Source organism: Micromys minutus (genome assembly GCF_963924665.1).
Source record: "Micromys minutus genome assembly, chromosome: 9".
In the NCBI taxonomy this organism is placed as follows: Eukaryota; Metazoa; Chordata; class Mammalia; order Rodentia; family Muridae; genus Micromys; species Micromys minutus.
The window spans coordinates 54,517,703-54,540,274 of NC_137978.1; positions in this window are offsets into that span (position 1 = coordinate 54,517,703).

Genomic DNA, 22,572 nt, shown 5'->3' on the forward strand with positions numbered 1-22,572 from the left:
TAGGCTGAGGTGTCAAACTTGGATTTGAATGCAGGACCCATGCTTCCTTGCTGCGCGGTCTTGGGTAAGTCCCCGGACTTCTCCGAGTGGATGAGATGTTAGTCACCGAGTGATGCTATGGGAAGTATCTAAAGCGTCCCGCGTGGTGCTGGAACTGGGGACCGCACTCAGGAAATGGCCCTTTCAGAATCGCGGCAGGTTCCTCCCCGGGCCAACCTGTTCTCCGAGGCCCTGTGGAAGGAAGAAGGAAAGTGGGGCTTTCTGCTCAGTGCTGTGAGCTGTCAATCAGCTGGGCGTTGGGTTCTCCCGCTGCAGGTTCTGGGCCTCCGGCTGCAGCATAACTAGCTTGAATCTGAAGTCAAAAGGATCCATCAAGAGTTCGATGTCAGCCAGGTGGAGGTGGTGCACCGCTTCGATCCCAGCATTCAGGGGACAGAGACTGGTAGAGTCTAGATCTAGCCTGGTCTACGGAGCGAGCTTACAGGACAGCCTGGGCTACACAGAGAAACTCTGTCTTGAAAAACCAAAACCAACAGTGACCAAAAAAAAAAAAAAAAATCAATGTCATCTCAGCTACAGAATTCGAGGCCAGACTGGTCTACATACTGAGTTGAAGGCCAGCCTGGGCTTATGTGAGACCTGTTGAAGAAAAATGAGAAAGGATGAGGGGGGAGGGGTGGGGGATGGATGAGGGGGGAGGGGTGGGGGATGGATGAGGGGGAGGGGTGGGGGATGGATCTGTAGTATTAGCTACTGGGCAAGGCAAACATTCAGGGCTAGCCTAGACCACTTAGTAAGGCCCTGCCCCAAACTAAAGTGAAAAGAGAGGGGGAGGTGTGGAGATCAGTGGGGTGGCCAAGCAGCATGCAGGAGCCCCGGGGTTCAGCCCTCTCACAGCTACTGTGCTGGCTCTGGGGAAGGAGCTGGGGGCTTAGGGCCCACACGGGGTTCTGGTCTCAGCTTGTCCAGACGCAGACGGCTCCTATACAGTCTGAGGCTTTCGGGAATTAGAGAAAGGTAAAGATCATTAGCTTGGTGGCACAGTTGGGAATGGGAGGATGGCCTAGAGCCATTGCCCAACATATGACTGACTGCTGGGGAGGCAAGAGTGGGCGTGGTGGGCTGAGGGAGGAAGTGAATCAGTGAAGGGTGAATGAATGAATGAAGGTGAATGTATGAGCTAGCACTTAAATAATGACAGCGAAGGTGTTCATGGTTCTTACGAACACTCGATTGTCCCGAGCTCTCTTACCTGTGTGATTTTACTGAGCTGACACAGACGCCCTGTGAAGGCCGAGCTTTACTGTCTCCATTGAAGGGATGGGAGCACAGAGAGCTTAAGTGATTGGCCTGCAGCCACACAGTTTGGAAGTGTCTGAGTGACGACTGGACTCCGGCAGGCTGGCTCCAAAGTCTCCAAGTGGTACCAGTGGACACACACACACACACACTCACACACACTCACACACACACTCACACACACATATACACTCTCACACACATACACACACAGACACTCACACATACACACACACTCTCACTCACACATACACTCTCACACACACAGATACTCTTACACACATACATACTCACACACATATTCATACACACACTCACACACATGCACACACACACTCACACGCATATACTCTCACACACATACACACACACACTCTCACACATACACACACACACTCACACACATACACACATTCACACACACACTCTCACTCACTCTCACACACACATACATACACAGACACTCTCACACACATACCCACACACACACACACACACACACACTCACACACATACACAGACACATACACACAAACTCTTTCACACACATACACACACACTCTCTCTCACACACATACCCACACACACACACACACACTCACACACATACACAGACACATACACACAAACTCTTTCACACACATACACACACACTCTCTCTCTCACACACATACCCACACACACACACATATACACACACTATCACACACATACCCACACACACATATACACATACACACACACACTCTCTCTCTCTCACACACACACACACACACACACTCACACACACACGGGATGCGACGATGGACATCTGCCAAGTCATCCACTCACTGGGCTGTGGGACTGTAGAGGGTGACGTGACGTTAATAAAATTCCATCCTGCCTGGTTAGAGTTGGCCCTTCAGGGCTCACCTCAGATACTGGGAACCTTGTCCAGACTCTGCAGAGAGCTTCTGAGCTCGGCTCCTGATATTCCCTCAGGGTTCCCCAGTTCTGTATAGTGCAATACTTCCACCATGAGCCTTTGGGACACAGTAGGTGACCAACAAGTGCTGAATGGGCATCCCCGTTGGTACTGGACCTCCTTCCAGCTCTCTTGGCCCTCTCTGCTCCTCCAGCCCTTTCTCCTCCCTCACTCAAGCCAGGATGCCCTGGGTTTTGGAGGAGAAAGGGGAGTCATCCTCTATCACCCCTTGCCCCCAACCTCCCAACGCCATGATCTGTGGAGTGGAAACTCTCCAGACACAAACTCCAGCCTTGGGCCACAGTCAGCGGCAGGGCTGAAACTCACTGTTGGCCTGAGAAGGGCTGGCCGGGCCAGCATGGGCTCAGCAGCCAGAGGCAGCCTCTTCCTTCCCTGTCCTAATGTTTGTTTTCAAATTCCTGAGGCCTGTGTCAGCCCGACCAGGAGTGGAGTCTGCTGGCCCCTCCACTTCCTTCCTTTACTTGCTTGACCAGGCTAGTCTGTAGGGTGGGGCCACCTGGCCAAGCCTCTCCCTCTCACTACCCACCAGTTACGGCCAGAGAGCCTTGAGCTGGAGAAACTGGGGAGATGTGAAGCCCTGAGACGTGGGAGAGGGACCCCAGGGATCCTCTGGAGACAGCATGGCGGCGCCAACCTGTTTGTTCCGTGGGAACAGTGCAGGAGTTCAAGGGCTGCTGGACAGAATCCACTATCTTGAAGCCTGTGTGTTCTCTGCTGGGGAAGCCCTGTTTGGGGGGAAGGGAAACTGTCCCGACACCTGTAAGCATGATCTGGTCAGGACTGAGAGCCCCAATGTACAGAAAAAAGACCTCACACAATTTCTTTCCAGCAGGGAATCAGGAAACAGCTGGTTCCTGGGTCTCAGATCCTACCTTTCCTCTCAAAATCACTGGGGAAGTTGGGTAAGCGCAGTGTCTGGGACCCTGTGTCCCAGATGCAGACTCTAGGGGTCTCAGCCATGCCTGGGGGGGCTGCATTTTACCAGGGGAGACTCTGATATAGAATGACCAAGAAGCCTAAGAGCAATAACTGGGAACTTGGGGGTGGGGTGGGGCACAAACACTATGCAGTTGAGGGTGACCTGATCCCCCTGCCTCAAACTCCTGAGTGCTGGGATAGCAGGTGTGCGGTATGACATCCAGTTTATGCACCACTGGACATGCACTCCGTAGCTTGTGTCTCCCAGACATGCGCTCTACCGACCGAGCCTCACCTCAGAGCCCTTCACTCTTATTTTTTTAATTTTTACGACAAGGTCTTGCTGTGTAGCTCTGGCCAGCCCCCCTGTGATAATCCTCCTGATTCTGCCTCCCCGAGCTTTGGGATTCCAGGCCTGTCCCAGCACATCCAGCTTTTCTTTAAGTCCACTAAAGTGAGCGAAACTGTAGGCAGTTTCTCTTTGTTTGCGGTTGGAACGCTTAACGGCCGCTGGAAGTGAGTGGCAGAGAGTGGCCCACGGGCTGAGCGGAGCCGGTGCAGAACACACCCATCCACCTGGCATTCCAGCCGCAGCGTTTTCCGGAGGGCACCGTTCCAGAATGCGCCCTGCAAAGCCAGGGATGTTTGTCTGGTTCGATCTATGCTCTGGTGCTGCATCCAATGAAGCTCTCAACATAAAATTAGAAATCAGCAAACAGCCCCCCTCCGTCTGTCTGTCTCTTTGTCTCTGCTCCTGTCACTGTCTGCCTCTCTCTCTCTCTCTTTCTCTGGGGGTCAGTGGTCTTGCTGTGTAACCCTGGCTGGCTTGGAGCTTGTTTTGTAGCCCAGGCTGACCTTGAACTCACAGATCTGCCTGCCTCTCTCTCCCAAGTTCTGGAATTGAAGGCGTGCACCACCATGCCTGCTCTACATTTCTTAATTTAAAACAAAACAAAACCCAAACTTTGTATTACAGTGTGTGTGTGTCTTTGTGTCTCTGTGTGTGTCTGTTTGTGTGTGTGTCTGTATGCATATGTTTGTGTCTCTGTATGTCTGTGTGTGTGTGAGTGTCATGGCATGTGTCAAGGTCAGAGGACAAAGTTCAGATGTCTGTTTTCTCCTCCCACCATGTAGGTCCTACAGATCCCACTCAGGCAGGCTTGGCGGCAAGCTACATCATTCACTGAGCCACACACCGTTCCGGTTTGGCAAACACTCTACAACGACCATATTGTTGTAAATCCTTTGTTTTAGTTTTCAACCCTTTGAGACAGGGTCTTGCTATGTAGCCCAGGATGGTCTTGAACTTACCATCCTTCGGCCTCGGCCCCCTGAGAGCTAAAGTTACTGGCATGAGCTTCCATCAGGAGCTTTGTTCCCAGGGTATGAGTTGCTGACCTTTTGAATTCTGGCTGGACTAGTCACCTGATGACTAATGGCCGATGCTGGGACCTTGTTACACCAGGTAGATTCAGAGGGAACTTGGAAAGCTCCTATGCATGATGCCATTATACAGGTAGAAAGGCTGAGGCCCGGGGAACATAAGGAAGCAGGGCAGAGCCAGGACTTAGCCAGAACTCAAGGCATAAATATTCAGATATTGCTACCTTCCTACGTACCACCTGATCGTTAGGAGCTACTCCGAGAATGAATGTAGGGTGAATGAATGAATGAGTGAGTGAATGAATGAAAGAGTCACAAATGAATACAACCAAAGAAACAAACCTCAGGGGTTAAGTGAGGCACTTCAATATTTACTCAATTGATGAGTGTCACAGGGCAAGGCTTGCTGTCCTGTCCAGAGGCTCTGAACCTGTGAGCCCAAAGGGACAGTCAGGGCTGGTCCTTGTCATGCACAGGAAATTGTCATGATGGCATGAGAAGAGAAGCTACTTGTTAGTGACGAGGAACGAATGGCTATTTTCCCTCGGTTTTTCGGGCCACAGGCTCAAGTCTGTCACCTGGCCTGAGACCAGGGTTCAGGGCAGCTGAGCTCAGACTTTCTAAGGCAGGGATCCCTTGGGGACACTGGTGGTGGCCTCCAGCCAGGGGCTGGTAAATGTTTAACACCGGGCTCTCAGGAAGAGAAGCGGGGGAGGGAAGGAGGTAGAAGAATAGAAGAGGGACATGAAAGAGAAGGAAGGGAGGGAGGAGGGAGGGGGAGAGAGAATCCAGATTTATGCTAGCCAGCAGAGGTGTCCATACAGCTGCCTCAACTTCCCTCCCTGCCGTGTTCAGAAGCCAAACAAGAGAGCAGGAACAGGTTGTGTTGCTGAGTGGGCAGCCAGGGTGTTCCAACTATACTTCTCATACTAACGGCCCTTACCTTGGTTTGGGAGGGGAGACATTCTACAACCAGGCACCCCTCCCATTCCTCCCCGGCATGACTCTCCAGGCCTTCCAGGGAGGAGTATTCACACACACACACACACACACACACACACACACACACACACACACACACTTTGCCCCTCTCCTCCTAAAGATGGCATCCAAGGTCCTTGCACGCCCCCAGGTGCCCGAGTGCCTCAGGTCTGGGGGAGCTGAGGTCAGACTAACGAGGTGCCTCTTTGCTTTGGAAGACAGGCTACATTCCTGCCTAGATGTTTCAGAGTTTCCTTCCACAGAAGGAGATGGGAACGAGAAGGTGGTATTCCACCCAGAGGCAAGCTTGTCTTAGATGGGAAGCTGAGGTCAGGGAGGGCAAAGGTTGTGTTTCAAGTCAAGGGAGGACCTGTGACTCGGTCCCTGAATTTTCCAGCGTTCTTTCCCCTGCCTGTTAGGAAAGGAGAGGGAAGGGTGCAGTGTGGGTGTCCTGAGAGAAGGGGTGATCAATCAAGGGCTCGGTACTTCTCTGGAGTCCCTGTGCTAGGTGGGACACCTAGGGACACCTGGGAGAGGGTGGTTGCCCTCTTAGAAAGCACAGCTCCCTGTTGGAAGACCCAGGGATCCAAGAAGCACAGAAACTAATGTATTGAAGTAAATCTCCAACCCCATTAAGCCTGTGCAAAGAACACACAAGTCAGTTACAGTAGTTATAAGCTGCATTCCTTGGTTGGGCAGATTTAGCACTGCATAGCTCTATTCCCCAGCTATGAGATCCCTGGCTACTTGCTGCTTCTCTGAGCAACAGTTCTGCTCCATCTTCCTTCCACCTCCTCTTCCTGCCTCTGGTTCCTCATTTGCTTCTCCTCCTTCCTCTCTTCTCCCTCTCTAAAACCTCCAGCCCCACCTTTCCCTTCGACTGCCCAATCACAGACTCTAGCCTTTATTTGACCAGTTAAATAGGGAGAAGGTTCATTTGAAATCACTTGAGTTAGGTGATCAGCCCCTCTGGAGGAAGGAGAATTTGCATCAAAATCCAAACAGCACCAGGGCCATCCACAACAGGTTGAGGATGCCCTCATCTTCTGCCTGATTTTGTTCCTCACTCCATGCAGTCTTAGGCAGCCATGACTCCCTGGTATCCTTCTCTGGTTGCGGAATGAGAACCACATACCACCCCCGCACCCCTGTCACTGTGTTTACTTAGTGCTGGGATGATACTCCAGGCCTCCTTCCCCTGTGATTAGGCAAGCACTCCATTTTGTTTTAAAATGATGTCCAGCTTCAGAACATTCCAGATGCTCAGTGTGGACAAGAAACTTGGAGGAGTAGATTCGACTGGAAGGGGGGGGCAGGGCTCTCAGCTCCTCAGACAGTCCTTCCAGTGAGGGGCAGGACACTCTCCTGGGGCTGAGGCCTGAGCCACACCAGAGTCGCCCAAACTGGGGGACTTGTTGCCTCCTAGAAGCGAGGAAGAAAGAGAGAGAGAGAGAGAGAGACGAAGAAAGGGAGACCCTGAAGGCCAGTAGAGGAGGATTGTGATAGAGAGAAAGCCAGGGATGGGGAGGAAAGACCTCAATATGCTTTTAATAAAGCTTATTCTTTTGTTAAATAAGCTAATCCTAAAGCTTGTCCTTGGTGGCTGGCAACAACCCAGGAGTGTGACCTTGGGGCTCCAGTCCCCTTGCCTGGAAATGAAGTCATGGCTGTCTGTCTTAACCTTCTCCACTTGGGGACCTTATCCCCTGACCCTGGCTCAGGTTTGAGGGCTCGTGAAAAGAGAGACGGCCACCGACCCCTACACACACACACAAACACACACACACATACACACAGAGAGACTGAAACCCTGATGTTCTTAGATGCCCCCAGGGGTGGTCTACAGCTGAGCTGGAAGAACCCAGCCCCCCAGGGCTCAACCCAGGCAAAACTGTACTGGGAAGCCTTTGAGAAGTATAGGTTCTCACTCTTGGCTTTCCTTTGCAGTCTGATCAGTAGGGTCTAGACAGTCCGAACAGGCAAGGTGTGTTTCTAGATAGGGACACAGTCCCAAACCCTGCGATGTAGGGCTCTGGGCTGGAAGTGAGGCTGTGAAGGTGTTCAGGGAGGATGAGGGAGGGGAGAGGAGCAGGTAAGCTCCAAGCACTCACTCAGCCCCCAGCACACTTGCACACCTGCACACTAGGGGCTTGCACACATGCACATCCCGAATTCAGACCCAACCTTTGCTATGATCTAAGTTCCACCCATCGAAACCTCAGATAGTCCTCAGCCTGTATCCGTCACCTTGTCTCCTTGCATTGAGTTTGTGTGTGTTCGTGCACACACGTGCCTGTGTATGTGTATGTGTGTGTGTGTTTACATGTGCCTGCCATGTCCTCTTTTAGTGAACAATGAGACAGATTTGTCATTAAAAACAGTCCTGGCAGAAATGATGATATTCTGAAGAGATACCCTCATCTTTCAACGTGATTATCAGGCTATGGAAACAGTGCAACCTAAATAAATAGCAACTTCATAAATTGGAATTTCCCCAGGAATCTCAAAATGGGAGAAGGGAAAGGCTCCACCCCTGTGGGGAGGGGAATTTGTCTCCTGGAGGGAGAATCCACAAGGCTGGTCAGACCACCCTACTGATGAGGCTGAAGCCCAGACAACAATGGGTTGGTGGGGTGGGAGGGACCTCACCTTGACCCAGACAGCTTAGATGTACATATCCTTGGCTCCCCATTTAACCTTTCGTCTCACTTCAGAGCCTCAAGATGGGAGTGGGGAGTTTGTGAGCCTTCTGTCCCTATTCCCAATGCGACCACACTTAAAATATCTTTCTCTGCTTTCCATGTGTTGTTGGTTTTTGCTTTTCGAGACAGGTTTTCTCTGTGTCCTGGACTCACTTTATAGACCAGGCAGGCCTCGAACTCAGAGTTCCGTTCGCCTCTGCCTCTCAAGTGCCGGGATTAAAGGGGTGTGCCACCAGGCCCAGCCCACTTTCCAGTCTAAATCCTCTTACTCCGGATGATGGCAGGACCTGACTTGGGGTACAGCTTTCGAGCCTCAAATTTGATGATAAGATCAAGCCATACCCCAGTCTTCTAAGGGTGAAACTGGAGTCAGCATTCTAGTTTACTTACCTGCCCTTCACAGCCTCACACCAGGGGAGAGCATCCAGGGTACTGCTCTCTACCGCAGGGCCCGGAAGGGGCACAGGACACCTCGCAGGCTTCCGGGAGGGGTTTCTCAGATAACAGCTGATCCTCAGGTTTTGTTTCTGGCACAAAGGCCCCCGGATCCAGGTTTAGCAGTGAATGGAGGTGTGGTCCTCTCCCTCAGCCCTCCCTCAGTGGGCTGGCCGCCCTGGGCTCGCAGCTTCTCAAGGGCCTGGAGAGCTCACTTGCTTCAGAGAATCTGGCTCCATAACACTAAGGGGAAGCAAAAGCAAGCTGATCTAGAGCACTAAAGTTGGCAGCAGAGGTCTGGGGTTTACACTGGACGGACTGGGACTTTCCGGGGCAAGTGGCTGGGTATATTCCTTCCATCTACAGTGAAGTTTTGGTGACACAGCTGAAGTATCTCTAATTCAGACACTCAAACTGTCAGTGTCTGTGAGTGATGTGGGATGACCAGCCGAGTTCAAATTTTGGATTTTCAGAAGGGTACTCAGCCTTGGGAAGGTCTAGACAAATACTCTAAAATCTGAAATAGTTCTGGTCCAGAGAATACGGGTGATCTGCCCCATAGCACACAGCACACCAGATCACTGAGCAGGTCCGGTCTGGGGTCAAGAGTTCTGCTCCTGAAAAAGCTGCCTCCTCTGCTCCAAAGAAACGCAGAAAAAGACAAAGGCAGCCAGAGGACGAGGAAGAGGAAGTGGTCTTGCCCAGAGGAAATACAGGAGGCTTCCCTTGGAGAAGTAGATGGGTTCCCACAAGGACTTTGTTCCTAGAAGAGGGGAGAAGAAACCCAGGATTTCTTAATCTCCAGCCCCTGTTTGGAGGATCTGGGGTCACTGTGACCTGGGACTTAGATTTGCCTAAAACAGAGTGTTGGTGTGTTGGGCTCTGGTGGATAGAAAAAGGTGAAGGAAAACTCTAAGTAACTATCCTGGCATCTAGCCGTGCTGTGCTGCCTGGGGGAGGTATACATCCCTCTCTGGTCCAAAGCAGATCTCTGTACAGGAGTCCAGGGTCTCAAACCCTCAAGACTCCCCTCATCCTATCATAGGGGGTGTGGAATCCGTAACTGAAGGTCCTCTTGCTGCGAAGGTTCTCAGGAAAAGCAGGTTTCCACGCTAGGTCTCCTTTCAGACAAAATCGTAGGGTCAGACAAGTTTAGTCCAAGGTCATGTAGACTACAGATTTCAGAGTCTCTGGACCTCCACTTTGGTCCCCTCCCCTGAGGCCTGCGAGTGGTCTGTTGCTGCATCTAGGACCCAGAGCCAAAGCTGCTGTAGAGCCCTGGGCCCTAGTGTGAGGCCCCCTCCTGCCCAGTGGAAGAGAAAGAGGGGGGGCAGCTTACCTGCCCCCCAGGTCCCAGCCCCGCTGCTGTGGCAGCCCCCAGGAATGCAATAGCATTCCTGTGGTGGGGTGTGGCTGCCCACAGCTCTGTTTGCCCAAGGCCTGGCCTGGTTGCTAAGTAAGCCTTAGCCCCGGGTGCTGAGTCAGCACGCTCGGTGCCCATCATTCTCCGGAAACCCCAGTCACCAGCTCGGTAGTGGCAGGAGGCAGGGAAGACTCTCCGCCTCTTCCCTGGAACTGGGGAGAGGTGCTTTGAGGCTCAGATGTGGTGACATCAGCAGCAGGGAGAGGTAGTGGAAGCTGGGCCTAGTGGAGAACTTTGGGGTGAGAGGGGCGCTCCGTGAGTTTCAGGAGCGATGCTGAGGATTTTGGACCCTGCGAAGGGGGACTGCTCCGTGGCGCGCATGCAGATGACCGTGACCGGCGCCGAACTGGCTGCTGCGCTCCAGTCTCTTATCTCGTGTAATAAAACTGACTCAGCCTCCGTTTCCCTCCATTTTGCATGTGGGGAAACTGAGATGTATCCCAGGACTGGCAACGAGAGCCTGGACTAGCCCTTCTCCCTCTGGTCGTCGGTTTCCTATGGTGGCTGAGGTTCTCAAGCGTTTCTATGTCCTGGGAGGAAGGAAAGAGTGTCCGGAGGACAGATGACAACCCTGGCCTCTCCCTGGGGCCGCCTTTGATCCAGAAGCCCGCGGCCTCAGATTCTTCTTATCTTTATAGGTAGCACCCTTGGCCTGCGGGCTCCCCACCCTAGCCTGGCATCCTGAGGGTAAGACACAGCTCCCTCCCAAGAAACCAGAGTGGAGCAGAAGTCAGAGCCATGTGGGGCAAGAGACATCGGAAGTCTGGGATGTTGGCTTTTTAGGCCGGATCATTTCCCTCTGTGGCTGCTGACAGTGGACCCGGCTGGGTGTGGGCACTGGCTGCCAGGGTGGGGCAAACAAGGTGAGGTCAGGGGGTCAAGAGGCCAGGAGTTTCGATGGCTGGTTTTGGTGTCTTTCGATAAGAGAAGGAACAGCAGAATCATTGGGACATGGGGTAGGTGGGGCCAACTCTAAGATGGCCAAGCACTTTTTACTCCATTGTCCAGCCCAGTTCCCACCTGCTCGCTCAAATCAGATGACAGTGACCTGAGTCAAGGCCGCAGATGCTAGCCTCTCCCAGCACTGGACGCTCTTGTCCTCCGCTGAAGGGGGCATTGCCCTCCCCTTGGGGAGTTTACGACCAAAGGGTGGAGGCAGGCCAGTCTGAATGTGAGGAAGTCAGGGTGAGGCCTCCGGACCCTGAGGTCAGGCCTGCAGGACGACAGTTTCACAGGAGAGGTGTCGCCCCGAGGTGAGCCTGAGGCAGGTTGTAACTCAGGCTGATGCTGTGTGCAGAACAGTTATTAGCATTGTTTCCTGGGGAGAGAGGACCAAGACAGAGACTTTAGTACTGGGCAACAGCGGGCAGGCCCTGGCCCCGCTCCACACCACACACACTCCTGCAGACATACTGCACATGCACCCACAGGAAGACACACTACTTGTGTCATTGTATGTATGCGTGTGTGCGCATGTGTGCACAGGTGCACGTACGTGTTCATGGATGTGCAGAGGCCAGAGGACAGCCTGGAATGACCCTCAGGTTGCACCCTTTTGTTTGAAGTAGGGTCTCTCCCTGGCCAGGAACTTGGCAAGTAGTGGAGAAAAGCCCTTGCCGCCTGCCTTCTCCCCAGGGCTGGATGGAAACTGTATTCCGCCACACCTGGCTTTTTATGTGGGTTCTAAGTCTTGAATTCTGGTCCTCCTGTTTGCAAGGCAAATGTTTCTCCAGCTGAACTATTTCTCCAGCCTCCATGCCCCCCATTATTACTTTTTAAGACAGGATCTCAGGGCCAAAGAGATGCCATTGGAGTTAAGAGCACTGACTGCTTGCTCTTCCAGAGGATCCAGGTTCTGTTCCCAGCATCTGTAACTACAGTTCCAGAGGGAACCAATCCCACTGCCCCCCTTTTTTTAGCCTGCGAGGGCACTGCACACACACATGGTACACATAAATACACACAGGCTAAATACCCATACACATAAAAATAAAATAAATAAATCTAAAGAAAAGACAGCTTCTCATGTAGCCAAGGATGGCTTCTAGTTCCTGGTCCTCCTCTCTCTACCTCAAGTAAGCAGGGTTACAAGAGTGTGTCTATCCCGTCCGGCCTTTCTTCTTTCTGTTTATCAAGATAGGGTCTCACCTTCTGAGTGCTAGGATTACGGGAACATATCACACGCATAGCCGGTTTGGGCGGATTGGGCCCAGGGCTTCCTGCAAGCACCAGACCACCTCAGCTATGTCCCCAGCCTTAGTTGTCTGACTGAGCAAACCTCTCACCAGTCAGCTCCTGTCCCTCTGTGGAGGCTGCAGGCAGCTGCCTGTCTTACAGTCTCGGTCCCATTGCCTCAGAGACTCAGATGTAGATGCCTGTGCTGGCCCCATATTTTTACCTGCCCCAACCCTGCCCTCAGGGCTCATATGTCACGTGCCTTCCCCCAGGACCCACTCAAGTGTCTACAGCAAGGAGGAACGATGACCTGTGCTCCAAGGGAAGCCTTTACCCCTCTACCAGCAGCATGCTACCTCCCGGGCAGACCCCAAGCCAGCTGGACCCCAACAGGATTTAAAGTTGATTTGTGAGTGAGCTACACAGAGCTGGCTTCAAATCCAGACCTAACCCTTCGTTCAGTCCCTGCCCCCTGTTACCGGGGGTAAAGTTATTTGGTTGAACTCAGTGAGAGGGTCCATCCTTATTCAGTGTTCTGGGGTCAGAGCCACGTGTTCAGCAGATAGTATGGCCACCAGAAGACAGGGCCTCTGTGGAGTTTCGAGAAGACATAGTCACCAGGTGATCTCAAAAAACTGTTTTAATGTATATAGGTTTTGAAGGGAGTGAAATGAATAAATTTTTCTTTTCTTCTGGGGTTTATTTTTCTTCTTGGCTTGGCTGGTTGGTTTGTGTAGAGGAGATTTGAGGTGGTACTCTATTCTAATCAAAAGTGAGGTTTTGTAGTGGGACCAGAAATTACTAAGCCCACACCCCCTCCCCAACTCCCATTCTGCTGCGTGGGAAGTTCTCTACCTGCTGTCAAGGCAGAACCCATGGTGCCCCATGAAGATTCTGTCAGTCCAGGACCCCTGTGAGCATCAGGCACCTGATGTGTTTGGCACTAGGGTACCTGGCAGCTGACAAGGCTTAGCAGCCAGGGGACCAGGCTGATACTTCAGTTCTGACCCGTGATAGCAAGAGTAGGTGGCTTCCTTCTCCCTCCCTGGGGAGGACTAGCTATTCACCTTCAGTGGGGGGGGGGGCTAGGGTTCAGGAGCCAGGTATATGAGCCTACCCTTGTCCCCAACACCCCCATCTCTCAGTCTATGATGGTGCTACCTAAGAAAGTCTTCCCCGCACCCTTTGCTAGCCCAGTCAGTGGTCAGACTTGGAGGAGGATCCGACAGGAGGGTGAGATAAAATGTCTTGGTTGTACCCGTTTGTGGCTTAGCTTTGTATTTAAATAGCAAACAAAAAAGGAAATAAACTTGAAACTTATTTGTCTTCTTAAAAATAAAGCCAAAAAATTAAACAATCAAACAAACAAACAAACAAACAAAAAAAAAAAAAACACAACAAAACCCTGTTTTAGTCTGGGCCCTGAGTTGGGCATTGGAGCCTCAGATTGACGGCAACATAAAACCAGTCTCAGTTCTAATGGTGCTCACCCTGCACCAGGAATACATTCATAGCCAGTTGTGAGTCAGTGCAAGGTGCGCTGGAAAATTCAGAGTGCCCGAGGAAGGAATGGGGCTGCTACATGCCACGGGGTAGTGTTCGTCGAGTGATTTTTATTTCCCTCCTTGATTCAGTTTTTCCCATCTATAAAATGGGCATGAAGTGACCACCTGGCTGGGTTGCTGTCCATCTTCGAGAGGTACGGGCTGATAGCCAGGTGGGTGAGTAGGAGGGACAATGACCACGGGTGGTTGCCATCCTGGAGGGGTGTCATCTCTGAGCCCCCATCTTTCCTTCTAAGCCTGCTTCGGGAAGGGTCTCCTAGTACGACCAAGGCTATCTATTCCCACAGTCCTCTGCTCAGCTCCGATTTCAGTCACTAGGTCTCAAGGCCAGGGAGGAGGCAAGACAAGCCGACCCTGATTATCCTGGCTTTGAGCATGTCTAGTCACCGCAGACCTGAACAAAAGGCAGGGATTTATAGCACTGTGTCTCCAGAAGACGTAAACTGGGGATGTGGGGGGGGGGGGTGTGGGAGTATGTCACAAATCATGCCTAGTGACCTAAAACTCTCCAGAATGTAGGAGTTGGAGGTCCCTCAGAGATGGTTAGACTCACCAGCAGCTTGGAGAGTCCCACTCTGGGCCTGAAGGGTGGGGCTCACTGCGGCACAGCAGGCACTGGGGACCAGGGTCATCTGGAGTCTACCTACCCTAACTGAGGGTCTTCAGAGCCAGAGTAGGTTGTGGGGTGTAGTAGCCCAGGGGAAGGAATCCATGAAGCCTTCCTGAGGCCTCCTTCCCACTTTGGGTGTTAGGCTGCAAGAGCCTGGTCCTGGTACCTTCCCTTTAAAATACATGTTTTTAAATTACTTGTATTTTATTTTGGAGACGGTCTCATTCTTGAGACTTGAGCTTTGACTAGAATTCACTGTGTAGACCAGGCTAGACTCAAACTCACAGAGATCCTCTTTGTTTCTGCCTCCCTAGCACTGGGGTTAAAGGCAGATGCCTAACCCTTATTTGTTTTGTGTCCAGAGCCAGCCCGCAGCCCGAGCCATGGAGGCAGGCACAGAGAGGTCAGAGGATAATTAGTGGGAATCAGTCCTCTCCTTTCGCCTGTGGGCTCCAGGCATGGAACTCAGGAAAGCAGGCAAACCAGTAAGCGTCTGTTAGAGGACCCATCTTGTCGGCCCCTCCTTACAGAAGGGGAAACTGAGGGTATTGTTATTGCTGTTTTGTTTTCCTCTCGGGTCCTCCGCTCCTTCTACGAGTAGGTACGAAGACAAAAGATGACATTCTTGGTGCTTGGCTTAAGGTCAAGGTTCACAGTGGGACTAAGGTCATTGGTGGGAATTGCTAAAAAACGCCAGTCCTCTACCCCGGCCCCCTACAGCTGGCAGTGGCTGAAGGCTTCCGGGAGGAGGTGACTCTGAAAGGCTCTTGGGGTTAGGGGAGGAGAGCGGAGCGGGGACCACCCGGGGGAGCTGGCGGAGTTATGCAGAGCGCTCAGCGGGAGCGTCCGGTGACCCCAGGTGGGTCCCACCCGCCTCGCCCTCCTCGGGGGATGCGCCTTGTTTCCAAGGCGACCGGGGCAGCGGCTCTGCCGGCTGGATCCCCCTTTACGAGGCGCAGTGCCGGTTTCTCCCCGCACTGCGCAGACGGGGCTGCGCCATAAACCTCACGTGGCGACCCTCAAAGGCGACACCTGCGGGGTCGGAAGCGGGGCGGCCAGAGCGAGACGGGGAGGGGCGGCTGCTAAAGACCTGTGACATCCCTTCCCTCCCCCCATCGTTTGGGACCGGTCGGGCTCTGCGCTCCACGTGTCTTGGCTACTGGGCTCCAGGTTGTTCCTCCGCCACCGCCACTCCCCGTGGGCCCCGGCCTTGTAGCCCGGCTCATCTCTACAGAAAAGAGGGCGGATGAGCCAAGGGTGGTAGCCTGGGGAGGGCTGGGGGCTACTAGGCTTGGTCTTCAAGAGCAGGGTTGCCTGTGCCTGCTCTTGCATGTGTACCGGTGGAACCTTGCTAAACATCTTCAATTACGGTTGTGGTTTGTTTTATTTTGGTTAGATGGATCCTCATGTAGCCCAGGCTGGCTGCCAACTCTGCTAAGTAGCCAGGGCTGGCCTTGAAATTCCTTATCCGTTTGCTTCCTCTAGCGCTGGGATTATAGTCCTAAATCACTACACCAAAGCGGCCTCAAACTCTCAGCAATCCTCCTGTCTCAACATCTGGGGTTCCAGGTGGGAGCCACCACACTCCATTCCTGTGTGTGATTCTGAAGAGGCCTTTGATGGATCTGGTGAGAAACCCAAGGAACACACAGGAAGCGCACACACAGTAAACTAGCCACTCACACCCACCCCAGGAGGTTCCGTGAGTTCCCAAATACTTACACCTGGTCTTCAAGCGATTCCCAGGTTCCCACCCTCCTGGCTCCCATCCTCACAGCTTCACACACATGCTGAGAAGTGCCCAGTTCCCGCCAGAGCTGAGCACCTTCACCTGGACACACACATGTCCATGAACTCCCTTGTGTGTGCCCAAGAGAAACTACCCTGAAATGCGTATACGTATTTTCCTAAAGGCTAAGTTTCTATAGCTTCCTATGAACCAGCTTGGGTCAGGGTCCTGGACCCCTCTCCTATCCCTGTTCCCCCTTCCCCTGAATCTGTCTTTCTCCAATAGCCAGTCTTAGAGGGGTCCAGCTCACCCCTGCCCAGCCCCTTTGAGCTATCCATCCGGTTCGAGGTGTGAATCCATCTATCCAAAACTCCCCTGGCAGGGAAGCATCCCCCTCTCACTGGGTCCTGTCCTTCATCCCAGCCACACCCACCCCAGAGGACCCCTCTCCCTTCCTCAGCAGGGCCTCTCTCATCACTCACCCAAACCACCACTCACCCCTCCCTCTTCCTCCTATCTGTTTCCCTAATCTGTCAGTCAGTCTGTCTGGACAGCCATCCATCCACCCTTCCTTCCTTCCTTCCCCGCTGGGCCCCATCTCTCTCAACAATTCCTGTGTCCCATCCATCAACTTACAGACAGCCCTGTGTTGCCAGGTAGTCTCCTCCTGGCTGCTCATCTGTTTGTCTGTCCACCAGCCCATCCATCCATCTGTCTCCAAGCCCATCCATCCATCTATCCACCAGCCCATCCATCAAGCAAGCTGCTTTAGTTCTGGCCACCATTTGCATGCTCCTTGGTGAAGGCTCTCTCAGCAAGCCTGAGGAACCTGTGTGTGTGTGTGTGTGTGTGTGTGTGGTGTGTGCCCTTAGGTACTTTAGTAATTCCAGTCCCAGTATCGGCTGTGCTGAACCCTTTAACTGTACGGAGCAGTACTGGGGAGGGGTTATGGGGCAGGTTTGGGGGATTCTCAGAGGCTTCAAACCCAAGGCAAGACTTCTTCCTCATGCTTCCATTCCTCCTCCCTCTAGACTTTCACCCAGACCATTGGCCTAGCTGTCAGGATTCAGGAAGCAGGTGACACTAGTCAGGTCCCATGCCAGCCTGGGCCCCCCAAGTAGGGTGTCAGTGATAAAAATAAGCCAGAGTTGATGTTCTGAGGACCTGCCATGGGCCAGGCATCTGCCCGTTTTTCACACTTCCACGTCTGCCCCCGCAAGGTGGATATTGCATTATTTTTACCCCTGCTTCACATGGGAGAAAGCAAGGTTAGCGCTCACACCCACCTCTTCTCTCCTTACAGTGAATGAGGGCCAATCATGGCTCCATCTGCCCAGAGGACACTGTGTTTTGGGGGGTGGGGAACCAGATTAGGGAGAGAGGGCACACGGGAGGCCACCCTGCATAGTAGGGTTGAACCAGGTTCATAGTGTCAGAGGGACTTGATCTCTGCCAGAGGTAGGGTGCAGCTCTGCGCACGTTCCTTCGTCTGTGTGTACCTTTGCTGGCTGGCCTGTAAAATGGAGCTACACCAAATAATGAAATTAAACAATTTGGGAAAGTACCTAAATCGGAGGGCCCCAGGGTCAGAGCAGAGGACTCTGGGACTCAGGTGGGGCATTTCCTGGAGACCCCTTTGCTGTGCCAAACCCACTCTCATAGTGGGTGAGCGACTGTTAGCCCTGTGTGTGCCCACGGGGAATGTGTGGGGAAAGAACAAAGCAGAGGGTGCGGGGGTGCAGGGAAGTTAGGTGAAGGTGTCACAGGGGAGCTGAACCAGACAGCGGGGGCCCTGAAAATGGAGGAGGGGGGTGAGTGATTCAGGAGTGATCCGGGCAAAGAGGACAGGAAGTGCCAAAGGGAGAAGCAGGGTCCCCTGATTTCTGCCGACATTACAAATGTCTTGGCACAGGGTTGGTGATGAGCCTTTTCCCTGGAGCTGATAGCCTTCAGGGGAGACCTGAGAAGATGAGAGAGAGCGCAAGTCTGGCCAGACTTGGAGTTGTCACTGGGGTTCTGGAATTTTCTGTAAGCCCCGCCCCCTCTACGGATCCCGCTCCTCTGTAGAAAGGATAGGTAGGACCTGGGGCTGGAGAGGTGGCTCAGCAGGTAGAGGGAGTTTCTTCCAAGCCTGAGTTCCATCCGAGACCCACACAGTGGAATGAGAAGCAACTTCCACGAGAGGTCCTCTGACCGCCACATGGGCAGATGGTAAGCAGGCGCCACAAAACAAATAACTGTCAAGAATACGAGAAGGAGCAGGTTGTGGTGAGTGGTGGCCTATGCCTTTAATCCTAGCACTCAGGGGACAGAGGCAGGAAAAAATGTAAGGGTTAGAGATCAGCCTAATCTACATCTCACGTGATCTCGTCTTTTGCTTTGACTTCTCATTATGAAGCTGAGCCTGGCCTTGAACTGGTGGACTTGCAGTCGGGAGCAGCCATGCTTGGCCATGCTTGACAGTTAAAAATACTTCGTTGTAGGCCCGACACTCTGAGCCTTGAGCAAGGGATCTGGGATCCAAGCCCAGCTGGAGGGCCAGGAGGATGTGGACAGATGTGGGAGGGAAGGCCCTGCCGAATGAGGGGCGGGGGCTGGAGGAGGGGGCTGAGAAACCAGACTGGAGGTGGGCGGAAGGCACCCCGGTGACCCTGGGGACTGAGCGGAGGCCCCGCCCCTCCCGGAGGCCCCGCCCCAGGCCCCCGCGGGCAGGATTTGCGAAGAACCCACTTCAAAGGGTCCCAGGAAGCGCTTGCAAGCCCCAGAGGAAGCGGTGCAGCCTCTAATCCAACTCGGGTGGGGGGGGTAGGGGAAGCCCCGCAATTACACAAAGGTTTCGTCTTGTGCCACCCCGTTAAAATCTGGGAGCCCACACGTGAGTCTCCGACCCTCACCTCAAACAGCCTTGTTCCTAGTGTGTGGCGGGGGGGGGGGGGGGGTTGGGGGGCGGCGAAGCGGTGCTCAGCAAAGCTATTCCGTAGATCATCCCAAAGCCTCACCCGAAAAGCTGATCAACCAATTTCATTTTCTCCGTGCGCTTGGAAAGTGAGTCCTTTTGAAAAGGAGGCTCTAGTCAAAGCCTGTGTGAGGTCCACAAATATTTGCTGAACACCTACTGTATTCCAGGCACTATTGGGGCCAGAAAGAGGGAGGGGATTAGGTCCCTGCCCCTCAAGGATCTCCCTGCCTAAGGGGAAGAATGGTACAGTACTCCTGGCCTTGGATTTACCCTCCAAGGACAGTTAGTTGGCCACTGAGCCTTCAGAAGAGACCCAGTGGCAGAGGGAGGGACAGCTGAGATTTAAGGCACATTGATTGTAGACCCATTCGAGCTGCCGAAGGCGCTCTGAGATCTCATGGAACGCTAGCCGCCGCCTGGAGGGTGCAGACTTATTATTTCCCCATTTTACAAACAGCACAGCTAAGCCACTTATATCCTGTGCTGCAGGCGTCCGATCTGCTGGACCACCATCTCTTTATCTTATCATCCATTTACTCCCCCCTCACCCCTCCTGGAATCCATCCATCCGCTCATCTTACAACCCTCCCTCCCTTTTTATCCATCCATCCATTCCACAAACCAAATCTGTCTTGGGTTCCCTCTGCACTTCAGGTCCCCATTCTTTGGTGTTTCATTAAAATAGGTTCCGCTGATTCCCCGGGTGGGAACTGTGGAGAGGGCCCAGCTTGGTCAGCATGCAGTCAGGGAAGTCCTTGGGTGTGTTGACCAACTCCTGTAGCCGTCGCTAGAGAGTCTGAAGCACAAGAATCGGGAGCTTAAGGCTTGCTTGTGGGTAGCGGCCGTGGCGGACATCTTTAATCTCAGAACTCAGAAGGCAGAGGCAGGCGGATCTTGGAGTTGGAGGCCAGCCTGATCTACAGTGAACTCCAGGACATCCTGGGCTACACAGGTAAACCCTGCCTCAAAACAAAACCGTAAGCATTTATGAAATGACTCCAGCATGCAGGCTGTGTTTTCTCTTGGATTTAGGGATTGCAGATGTATCCAATTTAACTCCTACCTCAGGGAGATAAGTCAGGCTGGCTGGGGAGATTGTTAGAGGTTCAGGGATCTGAGAAAGAGTTCCTTTGGCTCAGTTGAAGATCTTTATTGTTTCAGGAGGACTTAGAGGCTTAGGAAAGGACCTGTCCCCTGAAGCCACTAAGGGGAAAGTCATTACAGCGATCTGGAAGTTCTGTTTACAGACAGCAGATCTGTAATTCCTGGTAGAAGGTTGTATGATTACAAGACGGGAGAAGGGTATATGTACTGGGTCCAAACTGGCTGAGATCCAGTCTCCAATTTCCAAGCGCTCATTCCCCTCCACCCCCGCACTCATAAGGTGGACATCGGTGTGACAAAATGCTTAGAAGTGAGCCTGGCCCGTGGTAAGCCCTTCAGTCTCAGATCATTTCAATTTTCATCCTTTTTGATTATGCCTGGCTCTTGACCAAAGGCAGATGCAGATCAAAGCTAGGTAGAGAAACAGAGGTGGCAGCATTCTTGTGGGTGGTCTGTTTGTGCCCAGCCTGAAGTAGAGGCTAGCAGAGGTGGGCACCTGAGCCGGCACGTGAGCTGGCAGGCTCTCTCTCTCTCACTCTCTCTCTTTCTCTCTTCTCTCCTCTCCTCCCCTCCCCTCTCCTTTCGTCCTCCTCCTCCTCCTCTTCTTCCTCTCTCTCCCCTCTGTCTCTGTCTGTCTCTGTCTGTCTGTCTCTCTCTCTGGTTTCACCTGCCTGTTCTGGAAGCCTTGCCTGCTGCAGTAGTACTTAGGCCCCCAGGGCTCCTTGGGGCCTTTACTGGGTAATTCCATCTTCATTACCGGCCGATTACACCTCAATAAATACCACATTCCAGGGCCAATTTATGAGACTCACTAGGGAACTTTCCCCCTTAGCATCAGTCACCCTGAGCCAGTCAGGAGAGGGGAAGGGTGTGCCAGTGAGCAGGTGACTAAAGCAACAGTCTCCTGCCACGGCACACCAGCTTCTGCTCGTGGTCCATGCTGTAGATGGGTGACAACAAGGCCTGTGCCCAGCTCAGACTCCAGCACATGGCCTCTTGGCATATGGCCTTAACACTGAGGCCTGACAGCACCCTGGCATGTCAGGGAGGGCCAACATTTTGGGGTATGCTTAAAGCACATGCATGCCACCAAGAGAAACAGTCAATACTACACAGAAACTAGTGCTTGGAGAACTGCCCAACACCTTATTCCCTTACACCTTCATTCATTCAATAGAAGTTTACTGATGCATATCTGGAGGCTGGATGGGTACTGTCTGTCTTCTATAACCCTCCCTCTTCTCTCTCTCTCTCTCTCTCTCTCTCTCTCTTTCTCTCTCTCTCTCTCTCTCTCTCTCTCTCTCTCTCTCACACACACACACACACACACACACACAGGGTCTCTTTCACCCAGGGTCTCATGATATAGCCTTGGCTAGCCCAGAACTCTCTCTCTAGCATTAGGGTTATGGTGGCCTTAAACTCCCAGCAATCTGTCGGCCTCTGCCTCCACAGTGCTGGGATCAAAGGCATGCACCATGATGCCTGGCCCACAGTCTGTTTTCTAGTACTCAAGATACAGAGACTGTAAATATGTCACTCATACAGAAGGTCTTATAGTCAATGGATAGAGATGAATACAATGGTGCATACCTGTAGGCCTAGTACCTGGGAGGCAGAGGGAGGAGGATCAGGGATTAAGGGTTAGCCTCAGCTACACAGTAAATTCCACATTAGCTTGGGCTGCGTGAGACCTTGTCTCACATCCAGGAGCCGGAGAGAGGGCTCTGTGGCAAAGAACATTTCCTGTTCTTTGGAGACTTTGAGTTCAGTTCCAAGCACTTACTTCCGGTGGCTCATGACTGCCTGTAACTCCAACTCCAGGGGGTCCCGTGCATGCTGTCTTCTGACCTCAGAGGCATATCCCCAAAACACACACATACCAAGAAAATCAAAACAAAACAAAAGGAACTGACAGGAAGTCTTAACACAAACCACAGTGTTCCCGGCCTAGCGTGTCCAACACTTACACCATGTGTATATGTACTACACACATGTTCTACTCAGCTCCACACGTGTGCATGTGCCTGTCCACAGGACCTTAGCACACCACAGTCCCTGCCTCCCCAGAAGTGATTTCCTCTTGCTGAACCACTTGTAACCACGATAACAGCTGAGATTTGACTCAAGGGTCTGTGCGGTTTCCTTGCTCCACCTCATTTGATCTTCACGGTGATTTTTTCCAAGTAGGTTCCTAGTGTCCCCAGGGAGCCCGGGGAGGCTCAGGGGAGCAAATCTGTGTGTCCAGACTTTGACTGCTGCCCCCTCCTCTGTGCTCTCTGCTTCTGGGAAGTGTGTGGCACA